The sequence below is a fragment of the Heptranchias perlo genome, chromosome 19 (assembly GCF_035084215.1).
Source record: "Heptranchias perlo isolate sHepPer1 chromosome 19, sHepPer1.hap1, whole genome shotgun sequence".
Taxonomy (NCBI): Eukaryota; Metazoa; Chordata; class Chondrichthyes; order Hexanchiformes; family Hexanchidae; genus Heptranchias; species Heptranchias perlo.
The window spans coordinates 10,749,291-10,773,202 of NC_090343.1; the positions used below are offsets into that span (position 1 = coordinate 10,749,291).

At 44.6% G+C, this 23,912-nt stretch overlaps 1 protein-coding gene across 1 annotated transcript in view; it reads left to right on the forward strand.

Annotated features, from left to right (window-relative positions):
* Positions 1 to 458: 458 nt before the first annotated feature.
* The window catches only part of zhx3b (zinc fingers and homeoboxes 3b), a 66,355-nt gene continuing 42,901 nt past the window's right edge, over positions 459 to 23,912 (forward strand). The window contains exon 1 of the mRNA XM_068000312.1: positions 459 to 759. The gene's annotated coding sequence lies outside the window, so the exon portion shown is untranslated. The remainder of the gene's footprint in view (positions 760 to 23,912) is intronic.

Below are 23,912 nucleotides of genomic sequence, written 5' to 3' on the forward strand. Positions count from 1 at the left end.
CCCAAAGAAAACGCATTTGTATTGAAATAGACATGTAAAAAAGATGCAGCATTTCACGACATTTGACGCGTCTCTGCTGAATAAAATGTCAGAGATTGAGAAAGTGATAGGATGTAACAGAGGCAGGAACAGTTGTGACATTTCATGTCAATGATTGGGGGGGGGGGTTCACAGTGTATTTTATTGCATTTTACATCATCTTGAACAGGAAAAAAAATCAGTGGTGTTTGTGTTTTCAGGGTTAGAAAACGTAGGTTTGAATAGAGAGAGAGAGAGACGCGGACTTTTGTTTCCAGGATACTGTCCCCCCAACTCACTGAAATTGCCCCGGGGCAGTAAACAGCCCCGATGTCCCCGCTGTTTAAACCCCCAGTGTGAGCAACTTCCAAAGTATTTTGCATCGTTCGTAAGGGTTGGTGACGTTGGCCATCACGTGTGTCAGCGTTCTGGCGTCCGATGGGGTTTTTGGTTGTATGTGTGAATCGTATCGTTTTCGTTTCGTCCTTCGCTCTGTGTGTGTATATGGTGGTTTTTTTTTTAATTTGGAGTTTTTTTTACATTGTAAAATTATCACCCGTTTCATGCGACGAGATAAAAAAACACAAGAAAGGAGCAAATTCAGCGACGATCGGAGAAAGAGGGGGGTGTGCTTGTTCGCTCGGTTATTCAAGGGGCCACTTTAAAAAAAAAATACTGTATAACATAAAAGCAGTAGCCCCAGCAGAAGGAGCAGGAGGCAGCGGCTGGATCGCGGAGGGGGTGAGTTGTGTTTGGGAAGCGGCAGCTGGTTTGTTACTTTCTGTTGATACTCGATTGTTGCCACGTTCTAGAACGCGCTACAATGTTGCCAATTCTCCCTCCACCCACCCAGTTTCCCCTCCTCTCCTCTCCACCTCCTCATCCTCCTCCCCGTGTTAAATTTTTTTTTAAAAAAGGCAACGAGACCCAGGGAGAAAGTAACCCAAATAAAAATGGCGGCACAGCCACAACCGGAGAGAGTAACGAACCGAAGGGTGAAATGAAACGCGGGCCACGGAACCGCTCGGTGGGCACGGTCTCCCTCCCTCCCTCCCTCCCTCCCTGCCTGCCAACTTGGGAGGGTGTCCGAGGCATAACACTAGGCCGGTTCTGCTGCAATCTCTTCTTTATTGTTTTCCCCCCACTCCCCTCCTTTTTTTAAAAAAATGAAATAGATTAAATTGTATTTATTAAAGTACATAATGTATCCCCCCCCCACACACACCCCGACTGCAGAAATGGCATTAGTTCCACCTCCTCTAATTGGAGACTGTGAAATGTGAATGGACTTGAGGAGAGAAATAGAACGCGCTGGTGTTGATTATGAGGCTGAAATTGACCACACTGAAACCGACCAGCGCTGAGGTGATTTTGTCCATTCAGCGTGTCTGTGGGGGGGGACAGTGGGTTGCTAGCATGTTCCATTACACACACACCATGTCTTTTAAATTGGTCTATCCAGGCTGTCTTTAAAAGTAATCTTAACCATATGAAATACCACAGTTGCTATTTAACATTGTATTCTTTGGAGGGCAGTGTGTGTAGAAAAAAAAACAACCGTCGCTCTATCTAAACATTCCGTCTTTTCTTTTTTTTTCTAAAAAAAACTAATCGGTCAGATCTTTTAAAAACGCGAAATATAAGCTGACTTTTATTTTTAAAAATTGACATTTGTTTTAAATGGCATACTTTTTTAAAAAACCGCTTCATGTATTTTTCGAAATGGAGAGCATCCTATTTGTTACTTTTTTAAAGGGACAGGGTCTGTTTCTTTGTTTTCTTTTTGCGTTGGCCTACTGTAAATCAAGACTGAGAAGGATTTCCTAACTGCACATGCGTCTTAAAGCGCTAGTGACTCATAGGACTGTTTAGTAGACATGAGACACCAAGCTTTAGAAATGAGTCTGAGAACGGATGTTTGCAGTAAAATTGGAGCTTTCATTTTAAGTAATACAAGACGTACAATATTTTTATTTTTACAAAGGATTGCAAAGTTACAGAAATAGTCACATTACCACCTTCTTTAAAAAAAACAGATTCTATAAATACATGTATTTGTTGTTAAACAGTGTCTTTCCTCTTCCCATGGAGACAGATTGATACTTTCATTAAATCAAAACAAACCAGTGAGTGTTTCCTTTGACTCTCTTAACTGGAGTCCTCATCAGATACAGTTCACAAATATAAACACTTTTTTTCAAAATATGGAATTATAAAGGAGAGTTTAATCAATTTGAACTCTTCAAAAACCCAATAGATTATTTAAGCATACAGGTTTAACTTTTTAAAAGTTTCCCATCAATCCTCCCTCCCCCAGACAGACAGACAGAGACACACACACACACACACACACACACACTTATTGGATTGTTCTTTCCCCTCTGTATCACAAAGAAAAAGGGAGGAATGAAAAACAGCAAGACAGAACCACAGGCCTCTTCCCCATCCCACCCTAACATCGGCCCACTGTTAGACTTGTGGATGTGGGGCTGTCAGAAGGTTGATCTGGACAAGCTACACTCTAATCAGGATTCCCCCCCCCCCCCGCCCCTGTGGATACAGTCTTCAGCTGAGCAACGAGGGGAAAAAAAAATCATTCCATCTGTGGGAGGCAGGGTGGAGCGCTGATCTCATACCCGACACCAAGCCCCTTTCCCATGGAAAATTTTAATGTAATGTTTTGCGCAGATCCCATTGAACTGTGATTGCAGTTCGGTTTGTGTATATAGTGACAGTAACCATATTTTGGGAGGAGGGATAATTCTGAATGCATCATTTTTACAAAGTGGTAAAGAACAAGGGAGGTTTCCATATATGAGAATATACTGGTAACTCCTCCCATCCTCCATGTGTGTTCTCTCTCACTCTCCCTTCTGTGTATTTGCTAACCTTCCCTCCCTCTGCGTATGTCTCTGTTTCTCCTCGCTCTCCATCCTGTGTATTTTCTTCCCTCCCTGTGTATGTCTCTCTCCCTCCCCTCCCACTCTCTGTGTGTATGGCTCTCTGTTACTCTTATTCTGTAAGTCATGTTCATATGTATGTCTCTTCCTCCATTGTGTGTTTTTGTCTTTTTCTGCTTACCATCCTTTGTTTCTACTTCCACCCACTTCCTACGCCCTCCGTCCTGCCTTGCCTCTTTCCATCCACAATCGCCACTGCTCCCTCCATCTCGTTCTGTCCCTCTTTTGTCTTCCTACCTTTCCTCGTTGCCCACCAGCCGCTTCTTCCCTCTGACTGCCCTCTCTCTCCACTCTTGCGTTTTGCCATTTCTCTCCTCCCTCTCTCCCTCCCTCCCCTGCCCTCTTTGTCTCTTTCATCTCATGCAAAGTGTAAAAAGGACGGCCTGTTGAGAGGGCAGTGTGATTAAGATTTTATTTGAGTCCAGCACTTGGCTCAGTCCTGAAGTAGGAGGAGCATAGACTTGCTTTTAAGATCTCTCTTAACATCTCCCTGTCACTCTAATGGCACTTTTATACTTGGAGCTTCAGTAGTTCAGATACAAGAGAGTAATGTCTGTGTGCCAGCTGCTCACATTACATTGTTAAAACTTGCATCCTTATCCTGACTGCAAAATCACAGACCATATTATGGTGGGGCTGTGATGCCACTGGAACTGGGTTTGTTTACAGCATGCACTGCAGCAGAGGGAGGGAGATTGAGTCTCTCGCTCTCTGTTAGCTGGAGCCATGTATTGTAAAAGTATCTTTTAAGTAAAGGGAGGGGTGAAACATTATAGCTGCTTTTATACTGTGCTTACTGAGGAACATAGGAACAGGAGTAGGCCATTCAGCCCCTTGAACCTGCTCCGCCATTCAATTAGATCATGGCTGATCTGTATCTTAACTCCATTTACCTGCCGTGGTTCCATAACCCTTTATACCCTCGCCTAACAAAAAATCTATCAATCTCCATTTTCAAATTTTCAATTGAGCCCCAACCTCAAGAGCTTTTTGAGGGAGAGTGTTCCAGATTTCCACTACCCTTTGTGTGAAGAAGTGCTTCCTGACATCATCCCTGAACTGCCCAGCTCTAATTTTAAGGTTGTGTTAAAGGCGCTATATAAATGTGAGTTTTTATATGTGGGGCAGCTGGCTCTGGACATGTAAAACAGGTCTTCCTGGGGGTCCGCCTCAGAGAATCTTGCAAGTTTCTTCCAGGTTGCTCCGACACCTAACTACGTGCAATAGGAGGTGGCCTTGAGAAACACAGATTCTGATAGCTGCAGTCGTCCTGATTGCACAGGGCAACTGCTTTAATTTAAAAGCAGATGCATTCGTGCACAGCTCTGGTTTTGTTTTGCTTTGAGTTTCTAGGTTATAAACTTGAACATTGGGGGGTAGGGGAGCTCGCTGAATATCAAACCCTCCTGAGCTGCCACAGAATCCGAAATATTGGAAAGAGAGCTATCTCCGCACTCAGTGGTGGGTTTCGGTTACTCTTTTGCGTGTGTGTGTGCGTATTTTACACAACACATTTCTGTCTATTGCTGTGGTTTCTGCCCCTTTGTGCTCTATAGCTGCTGTTCAGGGGGTAGCTGGGGATGGTCGTTTTTGTGCAGACCCATTTCCCTCCCCCTCTCAACCCCTCCCTTCCTGGCAGTGACGTGACACAGTACCGCTGATGTGGGCAGCCTCACTCCCCTCCCCCCACCCCCCCCCCCACCACCCCCCCCCACACCACCCAAATCCAGTTGATGATATTACTGGAACAGAACTTCATGATGTCACCATTGGGGGAATTCTGAACAAAATGTCTGTTCCCAGCCTGCCTTCGAACAGCAGATTTGTTTTTTGAAAAATAGCGATGTTCTTGTAAACCATAAAACACAAGGACAAAGCGGGCAGCTGGGCTCTGGTTAGCATACAGGTATATATATCTGCTTTACTACACGCTGTGAGCATGACGTGGTGGCTCCAATGACCCCGTGTCATTTTTCTGGCTCTTTAAGTCTGACTCGTATTCCTCAGGCGCCCTGCTTGCTTACCGAAAGCTCTGTTTTTAATGGGCTTGGTTGAGGATCACCAGTGCTTGCAGCCTAGACTCAGTGTGGCGTTGAAGATGTAAGCTCTTCAAATGACTGCTGTATCATTATGAGGCTTTTTTTATGCCGTTCGGTTTTAGGCCCAGTGCTTGGTTTTGTGAACTGATTTGGGATTTTAAGAAGTTATTTAAAATCCATGCTGTCTCTACAGTTTGTGTAGTTTTTATTGACGCATTCCAGTTGCATAATTAAACACACTTCCAGCTGTTTCGTATTTCATGGCACATTTTAAATCACTGAGCAAATGACAAAAGAAACAATTGTTTTTTTCCCCAAGTTGAGATTTCAGTCCTTATTGGAGGAAGGTCGCAACTTTGATTTAAGAAAAAAAAACTTTTTTTTTTGGAATGGATTTTCTTTTCTTTCCTCCCCCCGGAGAATGCTGTCTCAGGCTGGGTTAAACTTCCTTGCTCGCCCTTCAATTCCTCACGTCAATGGCAATTCTTCACTTTACGAATCTTGGCGGTGAATGTCAGCATGCTATTGGACCAAGTGGACACCTCGTTGCCCAGCTAGATCATGTCCACGTGCCTGCTTTCTAGTAGACATGACTGGACAATAATCAGTAAACAGAAACCCTGGTTCATTTCTCCACCCCCCCCCATCCCACCCTTCTCAAGTCTGGGGACACTGGTTGATTGTAGTGCCTCCATTGCTGCTCTGGCTGTGATGAGTTCAGTCAGCCCAGACCATGGATTTAACCTGAGACCTTCCTTGGTTCAGCTGCACAGCATGTAAGGCATTTACCCACCAATCCATTCAAGAAGCTATTGACTTCTTTTAGGAAAAGCTTTGTTTTGCATGTGCCTATGGCTAAAATGTGAAAGGGCCAACAGGGTCTCAATGAGCCAAGGAGCTGGTTAGGAGCCAATTTTAATGCGCTGATCCACTGAAACACTTGTTCCATAGGGTGGGTTAATTTAGGGGGCAGGGGGGGTTCCTCATTTCATATTTTTCTTTCCTCTCCCTCCCCCGTTTCTGTGGTCCCCCATCAATTCCGCACATCTGTTTTTGTTCAGCTTGGAGTGGTTAATGCTTCATGTACTGATTGTAATGTTGGCTGAATTTTTTTAGCCACTCTCAGTAAATGTAATTATTTTCCTGTAATCACTATTATTAATTGAAGGAGTCCTTTTTACAGCTGAGTTTGATTTGAAAAGTCTTTACATTCAGGGTAAATTCTAGTTAGGGCTCTGTAAATTTTTAACAGTGTATAAATTGTAGTGGTACGAAATCTTCAGAAGGTACAAAGGGTCAACCATACTGTGTTCTGAAGATGGGAATTATGCCAAATATCTTCAACCAGCTACATCACTAATGAGTTAACCAATTGTAAATATATTTAATCTTCCCTCCTCCTCTTTCCCCCCCCCCCCCCATTACTTACTGTACAGTACTTTAGACTTGGCCCGAGAGAAAGTGATGCAGAGGCCCTTTGGCATCTAGTATGTGTTTGGGGTGGACGGAGTGGGGGGGGGGGGGGTGTTGGGAAGAGGAGCATGGTTTGGGGGAGGGGAGGAAGTGCCTGTTTTTATGTGTCATTGAGGGGGGAAAAGCTGCCAGTTTTCTGATTCCCCTTTGGTGTTTTGCAGCCAGGGACTTTTCCAGAGTGTTGATTTATGATCTATATTGAAAGCACATTCTTCTACATTGGCTAAATATCTTTCAAATGGTTATTCAAAATCGTGTGCTGATCTAACCATGCTATTTGCCAGTCAGGATGTCACTTGTTCCATTTTATGTGTCTCTTCCCATTTTATTACTGTGTCTATTTCTCAGTTGTTTCTTACTCCTCGTGTCCAAGCACATTCTGCTCACTCATAGACCACGACAAGGCTTGCTTTGCGTCATTGCTTGTCTCCTGGTGACAATGATGTACGTGATGAATTCTGAATACATTTTATTTAACTAGCTGGAGAAACATGGGCTCTTTAGCCTTGAGAAGAAGCAACTGAGAGGGGAACTTTCTATAGATATAGATGTTAAACCGGGTAGACGTAGAGAAGATGTTTCCACTTGTGGGGAAGTCCTAAACTAGGGGTCACTATAGTCACTACAGATAGTCACTAATAAATCCAATAAGAAATTCAGGAAAAACTTCTTTACCCAGAGAGTGGTTAGAATGTGGAACTTGCTATCACTTGGAGTAGTTGAGGTGAATAGCATAGATGTGTACAAGGGGAGGGTAGATAAGTACATGGGGGAGAAGGGAATAGAAGGATATGCTGATAGGGTTAGATGAAGTTTTTTTTTATTTGTTCATGGGATGTGGGTGTCGCTGGCGAGGCCGGTATTTATTCCCCATCCCTAATTGCCCTTGAGAAGGTGGTGGTGAGCCGCCTTCTTGAACCGCTGCAGTCCGTGTGGTGACGGTTCTCCCACAGTGCTGTTAGGAAGGGAGTTCCAGGATTTTGACCCAGCGACGATGAAGGAACGGCGATATATTTCCAAGTCGGGATGGTGTGTGACTTGGAGGGGAACGCGCAGGTGGTGTTGTTCCCATGTGCCTGCTGCTCTTGTCCTTCTAGGTGGTAGAGGTCGCGGGTTTGGGAGGTGCTGTCGAAGAAGCCTTGGCGAGTTGCTGCAGTGCATCCTGTGGATGGTACACACTGCAGCCACTGTGCGCCGGTGGTGAAGGGAGTGAATGTTTAGGGTGGTGGATGGGGTGCCAATCAAGCGGGTTGCTTTATCTTGGATGGTGTTAAGCTTCTTGAGTGTTGTTGGAGCTGCACTCATCCAAGCAAGTGGAGAGTATTCCATCACACTCCTGACTTGTGCCTTGTAGATGGTGGAAAGGCTTTGGGGAGTCAGGAGGTGAGTCACTCGCCACAGAATACCCAGCCTCTGACCTACTCTTGTAGCCACAGTATTTATATGGCTGGTCCAGTTACGTTTCTGGTCAATGGTGACCCCCAGGATGTTGATGGGAGATTCGGCGATGGTAATGCCGTTGAATGTCAAGGGGAGGTGGTTAGACTCTTGTTGGAGATGGTCATTGCCTGACACTTATCTGGCATGAATGTTACTTGCCACTTATGAGCCCAAGCCTGGATGTTGTGTGGGAGGAGGCTTGTGTGGAGTATAAACACCGGCACAGACCAGTTGGACCAAATGGTCTGTTTCTGTGCTGTGATTTCTATGTAAACCATATAGAAAACGTAAATCTGGAGCTGCTATTTCAAGACAAACCGTAATAGTAGGACAAGGGAGAATAGGTACAAACTGATGAAAGGCAAATTTAGGACTTGTGTTGGGAAGTTCTTCACTCGAGAGTGATCAACACCTGGAACAGATTTTCATGGAGGATAATGGGACAAAAACCTTGGAGTGTCTCCTAGATGGATGAGCCAAGATGGGCCATTTATATTGATCTTGTGAATGTACTTGAAAAAGCAGTGCATCTTGGTCTTGATGCTCACATTGCAATTCTATTGTTAACAAGCAGTTAAATTAAAATCTGTGTGATGCATACAACTTGCTTTTTACATGAAGTTGAGCCGCCACTATTATTTATTCAATGTGGGAAAGCTGTACTGCCCACCTGCATGCAACTTGATCATGTTTCTGAGTCTCTGCACCAGATGCGAGGCACTGGGGATATGGTGGGCTGAGGCTTACTGTCGATCATGTCTTTATACCTGATTCCAAGAAATGGGAGCTGGAAGGAGACGTGGCTCTTGGACTGAGAGTGTTGCTACCCTCCTGTGAAACTCTGTCCAGCCAAACCTATAGGTTTGTGACCGGCTTTGAGCCTTTGCTAATGTGGCTTTTCTCGGGGGTGGGGGGGGGGAGTGGGAAGGGAGGGTGAATTGTGACTGACACACCTTCCTTGTGTGAAGTAACCTGAAGCCCAGACAAAACTGTGAAAACCTCATGTTATCACTTTGGTGCTGCCCAATATGCCAGGCTAACGTGTTACACTGGCAGAGCCTGCCTGCTACTTAACCCAGCAGAAGGCCTTGTGACCAAACATTGTAATATCCAGATGATGTGATCAATTCAGTGATTCTTAGAATACAATTATGTGCATTTTAAAAAAAAATTTCGCAAGAGGCTCTCTAAAGCCCAAGTGAACCACGACTCTTGCTAAGGGATTGAGTCATACTGAGGGTTTATTTGCATCGAGACTCGAGCTGCTACAGGCTTTCCTCTAAGTGTTGCATGTTCCAGTGCGTTTACAGGGCTTGTGCCACACCCCGTCTATTTATTCAGGTCTCATCAGTGTCTCATCTCCCAGGGTTGCATCTGTCAGCTTTTGGAGACCCACTTCCTGATCTCAGCGTACTCCTGATTTTTTTTTTAGGAAACTGGAGTGTCAGGCAGGTGGGATAATGCAGCGGAGATTCTTCTAGAATGTACTGCTGTGTTGAGCTGTGCCAGTCACTTTGTCGACTGCAATGCTACTTTTTTTTTACACTAGCCCTGAATAAATGAGACATGAGAATATAAAAAAAACTGTTGTGCTTCTGCAGGGAAGAGGTTAATGTGTGTGTCTGTCCTTGGATGATTGTGCAAACGGAATTCTGACCTATTTTTAATGGGCTCTGTTGCGCTCCTGAACTCTTTCTCTCTTGGCAGTAGCATCGAAGTTTGAGAAACCTCTAGGCCCTAAGGTCTGGAATTCCCTCCCTAAACCTCTCCGCCTCTCTACCTCCCTCTCCTCCCTTTAAGTCACCCCTTAAAACCTACCTCTTTGACCAAGCTTTTGGTCACCGCTCCTAATAGCTCTTTATGTGACTTGGTGTCAAATTTTGTCTGATGACGTTCCTGTGAAGTGCCTTGGGACATTTTTACTACGTTAAAGACACCGTATGAATCCAAGTAGTTGTTGTTGAGTTCACCACCTTTGGGTGTTGTAATAACTGCTTTATGTTGCAGCCTACGATGGGCCAATTCAATTCAGATCTTTCGGATGAGTTTTTAAAACTGTGTGCCTGTTCAGGTGGATGTAAAAGACCTCCTGGTCTTCTTCAAAGAAAAGCAGGGAAGTTCTCCTAGTGTTCTAGCCGACATTTAGCCCTCAACCGATACCACCAAAACTGATTACGTGGTCGTTTACCTCGTATGCTGTTTGTGGGATCTTGCTGTGTGCAAATGCAGCTGACTGCATTTTCAAAAGTAATTCATTGGCCGTAAAGCACTGACATCCTAAGGAAGTGAAAGGCGCTATATAAATGCAAGTTCTCTATAGGTTTAAATTCGTATATATACTTAGACAAAGAAAAGTACTGCTTCCGCAATGGCTCAGTGTGTTTATCCAGTAACTGGCCATACAGTCAGGGAGGGTTTCCGATCGATCCGGCTTTGTGCTGAGTTAGCTGATTGCAGCAGGGTTGGTGGTAAGAACACTACAGTTGACCTTAGCAGCCCTGTGCTAGAGAGGGTAATAATTTGGCCTGGGTTCCACAATGCAGTGATTTCCCCATCCCCCCCACTGCAAACCCTGCTGGAATTGTAGACATATGTACATTGGGTGAAGACAGGAACAGGCTCGGTTGTGACGCATCCTGCAGGTAAATAACCAGCTGACATTCACTGTCAAGGTTGACGTGTGACTAATGGCCAGACGACTGAGGTATCAGGGAGTGCCCTTGCAATTGTATCCCAACAAGTAGCCAATACCTGCAGGAGAGAGGGGGAGAAAAATTTGAGGACACAATTGGAGAGGAAAAAGAAGTATTGACTAGGTGTTCTGTTCCATTCACTCTCAGTAGGGTGGGCAGATGACTTGTTCCCGGGCATCTCTGAAACTAGCTCCACCGTACATTAGTGCTCCAACATTCAGTGTTACAATAAATGGAAAGGGGGTCCCAGGTAAGGGTGGGGGGTGATTGATTTGCCTGCTGTTTTTTGGGCTGTTCACGTCTTTGCTTTTCCTTCTTTGTGGGGAAGTACTTAGCCCCCACTTTATGTTGCTCGGATGGAAACTCCCATTGTGGACTGAATCATCGGGGAGAGGAAGAGAGATGGGTGGGGGTTGTACTTGCTGTAATGCAGGTTGGAGTTCTCATCTGTTGTAGAGCCAGGCCCTATAATTTTAATACGGTTAGGTACTCATGGTCTTTTATCTATTTAAAAGTAATTCAAAAACAGATGTCAACAATATCGATAGTGGTTGCTGCAGTGTTCAGTGTTGTTTCTCCGTCTCTGTTTTGTTTGTTGAGACAAAAATGCACAGATCCCAGAAACTGGTTTATGATCTTCGAGACACATTTATAGTCATTTGAACAGAAGTTGTACCACAGTGGCACCACCATTGTGAATATGTTGATTTGTGCATTGGGTTACCACATGATATTGTTGAATTAGGTGGGGACTTACCACACGGGGAGGGACCCATGATATTTATCAAGTTGTTTGTTGTCACTTGAGAATGGTCAGTGCTTTAATTCACTTGAGGCTTATGTGAAGGCATAAACATTAGCACAGTGCTGCGTTAACCAAATAACATTGCATTCAATGTGGGTGTTTGCCCTTCTTCTGAAAACAGTGACTTGCACTAGGGCCCAGTTCTATATGCCTTACCATCACCCAGGTGGCCATTCATATGGGAGCCTAGTCGGCAGGTATTGTCAGACTGGTTGATTGTGGAGGGTATCAATGTCCAACTCAGTTTTGCACTCACCCAACTCCCACACAGGTTCCTTCAAGGGTGGCGCACTGGATAGCGTTCAGTAGTGGAAGTTTTGGCTCCTCTTGTTTTATTTTATCCCTCCCCCCACTCAGTCTGCAAACCTGAGAGCAATTGTAGCAACCTCACTGCCAGCCCGGCCAAGATCAGCTGAAGCCACCAGCTTCCGACATCTGGGTCTTGCATGGCCAGCAGCAATGCCAAAGTAAAGTTGCCAGATTTGCTAAGGATGGTCACTGGGGAGACCCTTTTTAAAAAAAAAAAATCAAGCGGGTCTTCATTGAAACCAGCAAGTTTATTTTGGGGTTGTCGCTGGGTGTGTGTGACATGCATGTTAGGAGCAGCCAGCATTAGCACAGGTCTGGCACAATATGAAAGCAGCTGAACTCTGAGGGATTGAATCTCCTCCAGCCCTACAACCTTCCGAGATCTCTGCGCTCCTCCAATTCTGGCCTCTCGCGCATCTCCGATTACCGTCACTTCACCATTGGCGGTCGTGCCTTCAGCTGCCTAGGCCCTAATTCTGCAATTCCCTCCCTAAAACTCTCCACCTCTCGCTCCTCCTTTTAAGACGCTCCTTAAAACCTACCTCTTTGACCAAGCTTTTAGTCACCTGTCCTAATATCTCCATACGTAGCTCGGTGTCAAATTTTGTTTGCTAATCGCTCCTGTGAAGCGCCTTGGGATGTTTTACTGCGTTAAAGGCACTATATAAATGCAAGTTGTTGTACTTTTGTCGTCTTGTCACTTCCGCATCACTGGGCCATATTCATCCCTTTATCTGTCAATGTAAAAAAAAATCTTAGCAAATGAACTTTTCAAATTTCATATTGTTTAAATGCTGACCACTGTTAGATGGCTTATTGATGAGATTGACGTGAACTTTACTGGGTGTACGTATACATAGTACATTATTTTGTAACCATTGATGTCTGTGATCCTCTTGACTTCACACAAACAATGAGAAGGCTGAACAAAGCGTAGTTCCATGGCAAGCTTTCCAACAGACTTCCAGTAACTCTTCGCTATTGTATCTCATTTGAATATTCTAGGGTAGTTTGCGGGAAAAATGAAACCCACCGTTGTTAAACTACCTCGTTTGGTAGCAGGCAGTTATTAGACCCGTCGTGTTGGGTCAGGTTTGGGAACGCACACAGTCCAGGTGGGCGGGGTCTTTCCTGTAAAATAGGCGACCAGATTGGCATGCTGCCTCTACCCCTGGGAACCTAGCTGGGGCGTCAGCTCCAGCTAACATTCGGGAATGAAGCCACAGGCTTTTGTTTGCTTGGAATCATTAGCCAGTTCCACGCTTTTCCCAACTAAACCTACCCTGGGCTTTCTGACTTCGTAGCTTTTTTTAAAAATGTAAACAGAAGATCGGTTATAAACTCCCTGCTACAACATGATGTTACACGATGCTGTTCATTTAAAACGGGAATTAGCAATTCTATTTAAAGGCTTGAAGGCTGACCTATTTACAAGTCCCAACCAACCAGTTTGCCTATGTCCACTGTTGCATTTCCCCCTCACCGTTTCCCCCCCCACCTTGTGACTGGACTGTTGGGACATATTCTGGTCATTTTTTTTCCCTCTTTCCTCCTCTCAAACACCATTCCATCTGCTGTTTTCACACGAGCTTTGATCTGGCAGCCTGTGATCGAGCTCAGGGCAGAATGCTAGAAGCTCTGAGGTTGCTATTAATACCACATCGGCCGGCTCGTAGTAGGGATTTTAATTGCCATCCAGGGTAGTTTTACCTCTCTTCCCTCCACCATCTCTGGGCACCTCTTTATCTTGGGTGGAGGTGGGGGGGGGGGAGAATGCAAGAGAGATTTTAGTCAAGGGAAGCATTTACCCCCACGTCTTGCAGCTTATATTCCAGTACATGCTGGTTCCATCAACCCTTTTTCTTTCTTAGTAATTGTTTATATCTAGTCTCCCCCCCCCCCCCCCCCACCCTGACCCCACCAAAAGGCAAATGACTAACCTTCAACTTTGAGCAGTTGGAGCGTTAAACTTGTTTTTCTTGTAATAAAAACCTGTGACCAGTGCAGCGACTGAGGGAGTGCTGCATTGTGGGAGGCGTTGTTCTCTGGTTAAAATGTCGAGTTCTGCTCCCGTCTGTCTAAAACATCTCATGGAGCTATGCACAGAAGAGCATGGGGAGTTCTTGTCATGGTTTGGCCAACATTCCTCCCTCAACCAAAACCGGCAATAAAAAAGGTTAACTGGCTATTAATAGCTTTGATATTTGCGGAACATCTCTGGCACATTATGCCTGCTGTGTTCGCCTACGTAATGGCAATTGCTGCATTGCAAAAGTAATTCATTGTGTGGTGCGCTTATCAAGGACACTATATAAATATGAGTATTGTTTTCTGAGTACTGGGGTGGTAATATCGTGAATGTTCTCCCTTATGTTAAATATAAAATGGTAATTAGGTCAACTTGCTGTCTTCTTGCGTTCTGCTAACCAGCAGTGGTCCTTATGTGAGCCAGCACTGGCACCTTTTTGTTAGAACTTGTTATTTTCTGTCTGTTGTTTGAAACTGAGAGCGTTGTATCCTGTGATACACAAATTAATTTATTTTCAGCGAAATTAAACAGATTTGTTTTTTTTTTAAAAAAAGGTACTACATGGTATCGGCCTTGACTCAGTGGTAGCACTCCAGTTTCTGAGTCCAAAGGTTGTGGGCTCAAGTTCCACTCCAGAGACTTGAGCGCATAATTCAGGCTGACATCTCAGTGCAGTGCTGAGGGACTGCTGCACTGTTGGAGGTGCTGTCTTTTGGATGCTCTCTCAGGTGGACATAAAAGATCCCATGGCGCTCTTCAAAGAGGATCAGAGGCATTCTCTCCGGTGTCCTGGCCAATATTTATCCCCCAACCAACATCATTAATGAATTTTATTGCTGTTTATGGGATCTTGCTGTGCGCAAATTGGCTGCTGCGTTTCCCTAGATTAGAATAGTGACTACACTTAAAAAGTACTTTTATTTGCTTTAAAGTGTTTTGGGATGTCCTGAGGTCATGAAAGGCGCTATATAAATGCAAGTTTGTTCTTGTTAACTAGGATACATGTTCCTTCAGCATACATAGTTAGTTGTTGTTGTGCATCTGTACAAATGTGCTTAGGATTACAGATATTTATTTGTTAAATGAAGTAAAATTAAATTGTGTGGCTGTGTGGCAATGTTTACAACGATTAGCAAACCCACAAAAAGCTGTTGAGGTTAGGTCAATTGAAAATGTTCAAAACTGAGATTGATAGATTTTTGTTAGGGAGGATATTAAGAGTTACAGAACCAAAGTGGGTAGATGGAAGATAAGATACAGATCAGTCATGATCTAATTGAATGGCGGATTAGGCTCGAGGGGCTGAATGGCCTACTCCTGTTCCTATGTTCCAAATGACTGGTCTCCACTGCACACCGACATTGACATGGACATATCCCTGGTTCAAATGGCTGAGTACGAAACCGTCCCTCAAGCATAGATGACTTGAGGCACAATACACAGAATACAGCATTTGGTGCAATATGGGAAAGAAAACTCTCATGTTTAGCAGAGTTGGTGCAGCATTGATGTAAAGAGCTGTTATTTACTGACTGATTGTAGGAATGTTGCTCAGATAATAAGTTTTAACAATTTCTCTACAAATCTAGGTGAATCCATCTAGTCAATTTGGTCTGCTGTTGTTCCTATGCTGTTCTGATTTGCTAATGGAGAGAGCTGTCAGTTAGGAAGGAGGGGAGAGAGATGGAACCCAGCGAAGAGGGTTTGTTTCTGTCGTAGCCAGTCACTTTTAACTCAGGCGATGCACGTGCGTAGGGTTGGTTATTTGGCCAGTTGCAAAGGGAGCAAGATGTAAAACGTAACTAGATTGTTAAGTTGCAGCAAGTCAAAAGATATGATTTAAGATCAAGATAACCAGACCTCACCCAATACTGTGTTCCTGGCAGGAAGTCCTTACTGCAATACTCTTGAAATGAAGTTAAAGGGGAAATGTATTCACCTGAATTTCCCCAGCCATAATCCTAAGTGTTCAGTAAAGGGTTCAGTGCAGTTCATGCAATTTTAAGTGTTTTATTAAAGGGAAGTGTGTTCAACTGAATTGATGCGTAATACCAAATCTTCTAATAGGAAATACCAATGCATTGATATTCCTCAGTTGTTTAAAGAGCAATATACACACAAATCACTAAAAGTAGTGACGCAGGTTAATCAGGCCATAAAAAAGGCAAATCAAACACTAGGGTTCATTTCTAGGGGGACTGAATTGAAAAGCAAAGAAGGCACGTTAAACTTGTATTGAACCTTGCACAGTTTTGGTCTCCATATTATAGAAAGGATATAGAAGCATTGGAGAGGGTGCAACAAAGTTTCACAAGGATGATACCAGAACTGAGAAGATATCCTTATCAGGAAAGGCTGGGGTTCTTCTCTCTAGAAAAGAGAAGGCTGAGGGATGACCTGATAGAAGTCTTTAAGAAAATGATGATAGGGTTTGATAGGGTAGATGTGGAGAAAATGTTTCCACTTGTGGGGGAGTCCAAAACTAGAGATCATAAATATAAAATAGTCGTTAATAAATCCAATAGGGAATTCAGGAGAAACTTCTTTACTCAGAGTGGTAAGAATGTGGAACGTGTTACCACAAGGAGTAGTTGAGGCAAATAGCATAGATACATTTAAGGGGAAGCTAGATAAGCACATGAGGGAGAAAGGAATAGAAGGGTATCCTGATAGGGTTAGATGAAGTAAGGAGGGAGGCGGCGCATGTGGAGCCTAGATGCCGGCATAGACCAGTTGGGCCGAATGGCCTGTTTCTGTGCTGTAGTTTTGATTAATATCTGTGCACTTAACACTCTGCCTCTCAGTTGCCTCTCACAACTGTGTTCTATGTTTAAAATTGCCCGTTGGAAGCAGCTTGGCAGCAGACATTTTGTGGGGCTTCTCCTTTGGTGACCTTGTGAAATTCTGCTCTATTGGTGACCTGACTGATGTTAACGGACTGTGGGCAGCATTTTCCATGAAGTTCTGCACAAGATAATCTGCTCCGCATTCTCAATCAACAGTTATAACATGATCCTGAGAGGTAACTGAAAAGCACTTAGAGTAAATGTAAGGATGTCTCCCTTTAAACTTGTAGGGATCTTGGCCCAGGTCAGTCCCCTTAGTGGTGACTCTCACTTCTAATTGTTACACAAAATGGGTTTATGACTCATTTCGTATCTTAGTTTGTAGTTAAAACTTTATATCCTCCTCCTTTTAAGATGCTCCTTAAAACCTACCTCTTAGACTAAGCTTTTGGTCATCTGTCCAAATATCTTCTTGTGTGGCTCGGTATCAAATTTTGTTTGATAATCGTTCCTGTGAAGTACCTTGAGATGTTTTACTACGTTACAGGCGCTATATAAATGCAAGTTGTTGTTGTTGGCGCAAAGCTCTGTAACAAGCAGCAACAGAGAAAAATAAAAGAGATTAATTTGAAGTGTCAGGATAGCTAGAACATCGATGAATCTATTGCTACACATTACAGTGGTGTTGCTACAATTTCAGTTAAGCATAATGGTATGAAATTTTCACATCATGTCCACTTGACTATGAAAAACACCCAGCAGCACAATTCTAGATCTTCATCATCATCTTCTGAATATGGGTTGTGTCTGGAGACTACACACGAGGGGGAAGTATTGGTGTTTTCAGATCTATCACTGGTAGCGGTGGGAACAATGAGAGATGGCAAGTTGAGATATTGCGCAAGCAGAATCATAGAATCGTACAGCAGAGAAGGAGGCCATTTGGCCCATCTTGCCTGTGCTGGCTCTTTGAAAGAGCTATCCAATTAGTCCCACTCCCCTATTCTTCCCTCACAGCCCTGCAGTTTTTTCCTTTTCAAGTATTTATCCAATTCCCTTTTGAAAGTTACTATTGAATCTGCTTCCACCACCCTTTCAGGCAGTGAATTCCAGGTCATAACAACCCCTCATGAAATGGTAACTGCTGGATCTTTTCAGCCACGTATTTGGGGTAAGAATCAAATTTTGAGCTGCTTCATTCCTACTTCCCAGGATACTGAGACAGAGCAAGTGGTCTGTTGCCCCTCCTCAATGTTTTTTTTTGCACCAGGAAAGGGCATAGTGGGGAACCCTGGTCTCCAAAGGAAACACTGCTTTCTGATGAGCATTAGCAATCTCTCGCTGAGCTCTTCAGAAGCTGTTATTAATAGAATCATTATTTCCTGTTGTCAGTCAAATTCTTGAAAGGAACCGTACTGTGGTTTCAAAAACAACAATCTTAATAAGCTGATGGCTCTCTGAAAACCCACTGAGGTGGGGTTCGAATCACAGGACAAACTGAAAGTGAATTATTGCCATCGTCCACTAAAAAAGCTGCAAGTGTTCCCTCCAGAACCTGATTGTGCATTTTGCAGAACGTGCCTCGGGGGGGAAAAGCGCATGACTCTGATTTCTCAAGTCAAAGTAATTTTTCATTCTGGTCTCCTCCTTCTGTGCGAGCTAATGAAGAGTTTCTTTTCTGTTGCATGGTATTCTAGCTCAGATTTTAGTTTGAACTGGGCTACTTGCCTACGAGGGGAAGCAGAGGCCTAAACATCTATAAAGGTGAGGGGGATAGGGGCAGTTGCTCTAGTGCTTGGTCAGCTGAGCAGTCCTGCTAATTTGGAGCTGGTGGGGCCGTGGTAAGCAACTCTGGAAAATTCCTCTCTAACCCCCTCAAGCGGTCAAAACCAGTCCAGGAGATCACATGGACCATGCGTTCGTTATCTATTAATCCACTTACCGCCTATATGATGCGATCTCTGCCTGAATAGGTTGAATGCTGGCCGTACCAAAATCTAAAACTCTATTCACACCCACGGGATGTCCACTGATGACTGTATAATGGTTCTAACTGAAATGAGGGCTGGCCACAGATGTAGAGGATTTGGAGCCAGGTCATAATTCTGCACTATGTTATCGACCAATCGTGTGTACGAGGCAGTCAGGGTAGTTCTATTTTGAATTAGTAAGACCGTGTTGGGCTGTGTCATTTGTGGAATCTAATTTTCTTGGTGCAAGCAAGCGATTGGAAAATCATACAGAATCTGGCCAACAATGTCCCTTTTTTGCTTATAAGCCAAACAACATTAAAGAGTAACGCAATATATTCTGAAACATGGTTAACCCTTACTCTGCCTTTTGAGTAATTTTAAGAAGAAAATTTAGAGGTGAATTCCACCTGTTTTCTTCCTGGGTCATCTGTGCAGCATTGGAAGATGCTTGGCCTTTGCTTATCACCCCTTCCTCCATCAACCCCTCCCCCCACCCCCGCTTCCCCATAGCAGAGATTGGGAACTCACTGGGGTGGGGGAATCAAACTTGAACCCCACAAGTGATTTCTTGCTTTGCGCCAGGGGTTACAGCTGCTTGGAAGTGGAGGAGAGCAGCCCCTAGAGCAACTGTAGTTGGGGTAACGCACCAAGTCCCGTTCTCCCATCACCCCTGTGCCTGCTGACCTACGTTGGCTCCTGGTCCGAGACCACCTCGATTTTAAACTTCCCATCCTGGTTTTCAAATCCCTCCGTGGCCTCGCCCCTCCCTATCTCTGTAACCTCCTCCAGCCCTATAACCCTCCGAGATCTCCGCGCTCCTCCAATTCTAGCCTCTTGCGCATCTCCAATTTTCATCACTCCACTCTTGGCGGCCATGCCTTCAGATGCCTGGGGCCCGAAGCTCTGGAATTTCCTCCCTAAGCCTCTCCACCCCTCTCTCTTCCTTTTTAAGATGCTCCTTTAAAACCCACCTGTCCTCATATCTCCTTATGTGGCTCGGTGTTAAATTTTGTTTGATAATCACTCCTGTGAAGCACCTTGGGACGTTTCACTACATTAAGGACGCTATATATACGCAAGTTGTTGTTGCGGTTAGGAACAAATAACTGTGGTTATGTTCTGGAATTTTTCCATTCCACCCATTGGCATGGCTGTAGTCAGGAACTTAATGTGTGGATGAATGTTGAGTGTGAGTGTGCTTTATGTTATGTTGGAATAGTGGACCTGTGGAACAGGCTGCCGGCTCGTGCAGTGAACACTGGTTTGCTAAATTCCTCCAAGCCAGAGCTGGTCTTGACTCTGGCTGGGGCAGAGATCACCTCATATTAAAAGCTAGGCACCATATAACATTAATCAGGGCCAGAGTTATCTCTTGGAATAGTTTTGATCGCCTAAAGGGGTCGGAGAGGAATTGCCCAGATTTTCTCCCCCACCTAATTGGCCTAGGTTTTTATCTGGTTTTTCACCTTGCCCAGGAGATGGGGGAGTGTAAATATATTGTGGTGCGTAAGGCATCGCAGTTGTGTGGGACAGGCTGGATGGGCCAGTAGGTCTTTTCCTGTCTCTCATTGTTTGTATGCTCTCTTATCTAGAGGAGACCATTGTGTCTATGTGACTGGTCCTAATGCTCGGAAACACCACAGGCCACTCTATCTCCCGCACTCCTTAACCGTGTTCTCTGCCAAATGTTAACTTTAGCTAGTGACAATGACAACAGCGTTCAAGAATCCAGACTCCATCTGTGAGTAGTTAGAGGAATATTCCAGCAAGGAAGCTGGTTCATTTTCAGACAAAAAAAAATGACTTGGACTATTTCCTACTGGCTGATTCACGTACAGTAAACTGACCAAAAACCACATCACCGCTATACATTTTGAGCAGAGCTTCAACATACTAAGATAAGGAGAAAATCCCACAAATGCTGGAAATCTGAAGTAAAACCAGAAAGTGCATCTGGTCAGCATCTGAAAGGAAGTATTTCAGGTGAAATCATTTGTCAAAATCGGTGAGACTTTTTTCTCGCTTCTAAATTAAAAGCAGTCTAATTGATGTATTAGATCACCATAAAAACCCAACACTGTCTGTGGTCAAACAGGGGCAAATGGCCTTGTTGGGGAAATTCAGTGAGCACTCTGTGTGTAATGTGGTGATTTTCATTGTAAATTTGCAACCAAATCTATATTAAAATTCTCAACACTTCCTATTTACCAGCTTTTTAAAAAAAAAATTGTGATTTAGTTTCACCTACAGTGACAATGGGGTTGGGAAATTTTACTACGTTAAAGGCGCTATATAAATGCAAGTTGTTGTCATGGCTGTTGTAGTAATCCTTGCTCAAATTCCAACATGCTTTTTTTTATTCGTTCATGGGATGTGGGTGTCGCTGGCAAGGCCAGCATTTATTGCCCATCCCTAATTGCCCTTGAGAAGGTGGTGGTGAGCCGCCTTCTTGAACGTATGGTCAAGGTTCTCCCACAGTGCTGTTAGGAAGGGAGTTCCAGGCGATATATTTCCAAGTCGGGATGGTGTGTGACTTGGAGGGGATCGTGCAGGTGGTGTTGTTCCCATGTGCCTGCTGCTCTTGTCCTTCTAGGTGGTAGAGGTCGCGGGTTTGGGAGCTGCTGTCGAAGAAGCCTTGGCGCGTTGCTGCAGTGCATCCTGTGGATGGTACACACTGCAGCCACGGTGCGCCGGTGGTGAAGGGAGTGAATGTTTAGGGTGGTGGATGGAGTGCCAATCAAGCGGGCTGCTTTGTTCTGGATGGTGTCGAGCTTCTTGAGTGTTGTTGGAGCTACACTCATCCAGGCAAGTGGAGAGTATTCCATCACACTCCTAACTTGTGCTTTGTAGATGGTGGAAAGGCTTCGGGGAGTCAGGAGGTGAGTCACTTGCCGCAGAATACCCAGCCTCTGACCTGCTCTTGTTGCCACAGTATTTATGTGGCTGGTCCAGTTAAGTTTCTACTTATCATTACTTATCTTGCAGTGCAGATCTCCAAGCACCAGGTGGCACTGTGCTGCGTGGCCTGTCCATTTCTCCGCTCACAAGGCCTATTAACGCTGGCTGCAACCCAACCAGTCCCTTGCCTTCCTTTAGTACCTCCCCTGCTCCCGGCTGCATTTGCTTTGCTGTTCAGGCTCTGTTGATTCTCATGCTACTGTTTCTTTGCCCCACTGGTCATTCCTCACAATGCTCGTTCAGATTGCTGGCTCTCCTCCTACTCTTCCCCTTTCTGGCGATTCCCACTCCCTGACACTCAATGCCTCTCGTCAACCCAAAGACTTCACTTTTCCTGGCCAACCTCCGCGCCTGCCCTGTTCTGGCACTGCATCACTATTGCAGGCCTTGCCTCCATTTGTCTTGTATTCTCCCTGCCGGTGCCTACTTTGCTATATCTTCCTGACCACACCCCCACATCCATCCTGCTTCTTTGCTCTACCAGCCATTCCTGACCAAAAGCCCAGGCCCCCAGCTCTGCCCCACCTGCTGCTGTACCGTAGTCATGGCCTCACTCTTTACTCAACCGTACTGGTTATTTAAAAAAAATTTCCTCCACCCACTTTCAGCCATTTCTTCCTGCCCGTCCTTGTGGTGCGGACAAATTGGGAGGGAGGGTGGAGATATTGAAGAGGGTGGTCTGGGGTGAGGGATAAAGGAAGATATGGGGGAGAGAGCTGGGGAAGACAGATGGGGAGAGATGGATACTAGGGGAGACATGTTGGTAAAAGATTAGGCAAAAGACAAATTGGTAGAAGACATCATGGACACAAAGGTCAGGGCATAAAGTGAGATCATGGGGAGAAAGCGCGCGATCGGAGATGGGCGACACAGTGAGAGAATTGGGTAAGACGTTGGAGGGAGACAGATGGATGGACAACATCGCAGAGAGATGGGGAGACTGAGACAAGGAGAAAGGAAAGAGTGGGGCAAGAAAAGAGAGATCGGGAGAGAGAGAGAGGATGATTGGTAGCACAGACACGTCAAGAAAGAGACCGGGGTTACAGAGCAATGCAGGGAACAGAGAGACAAACAGACATGTCGGAGGGACATAATGAGAGATGCAAAGATCGTAGGTCAGAGCACTCACAGTGAGCAGTGCCACAGGAGATCTGCTAATGTAAAGGTGAAGTGTATTCTGTCAACTTGTTACACAATCCTAATTAATACGTTTGTTCACTCAGTGTGTCTGTTGGGCCCGGTTATTGTATTATATTCCTTTACATAGAATTACATAGAACGTACAGCACAGAAACAGGTCCATGCCGGTGTTTATGCTCCATATTAGCTTCCCCCCTCCCCACTTCATCTAACCCTATCCTTCTATTGCTTTCTCCCTCATGCATTTATCTATGCTCTTCGCCTCAACCAATCCTGGTGCTAGCGAGTTCCACATTCTAAACACTCTCTGGGTAAAGAAGTTTCTCCTGAATTCCCTATTGGATATATTAGCAACAATCTTATATTGATGACCTCTAGTTTTGGACTCCCCTACAAGTGGAAACATTTTCTCTACATCTACCCTTTCATAATCTTAAAGACCTCTATCAGGTCACCCCTCAGTCTTCTCTTTTCTACAGAAAAGCGCCCCAGCCTGCTCAATCTTTCTTGATAGGTATAATCTCTCAGTTCTGGTACCATCCTAGTAAATCTTTTTTGCACCTTCTCCAGTGCCTCTATATCTTTTTTATAATATGGAGACCAGAACTGTTCACAGTACTTCAAGTGTGGTTTAACCAAGGTTCTATACAAGTTTAACATAACTTCTCTGCTTTTCAATTCTATCCCTCTCGAAATGCGCCCTAGTGCTTGGTTTACTTTTTTTTTAATGGCCTTATTATCCTGCGTCACTACTTTTAGTGATTTGTGTGTATGTGCTCCCAAATTCCTCTGCTCCTCTACCCCATTTAGACTCTTATTATCCAAGCAGTACGTGGCCCTCTTATTCTTCTTACCAAAATGTAATACCTCACACTTATCTATATTGAAATTCACTTGCTAATTACACGCCCATTCTGCAAGTTTATTAATGTCTTCCTGTATTTTGTCGCACTCTTCCTATTAACTATACCCCCTGATTTGGTGTCGTCTGCAAATTTTGAGATTGTACTTCCGATTCCTGAGTCCAAATTGTTTATGTAAATGGTGAACAACGGTGGTCCCGGCACCGATCCTTGTGGAACACCACTTCCACCTTTTGCCAGTCTGAGTAACTGGCTTGGACCCCACCTCTCTTTAAGCATCCTTGTTCTGAGTAGTCTCGCAGCAGACAGTATGTGTAGAGCTTCCACCTGATGTGACATCGCAAAGTTCAGCTCCAGTGATCTTGTGAATGATGAATATTGCCCACGCAGGCCATTTCCCCATTGCACATCACTGAAGCTGAAAGC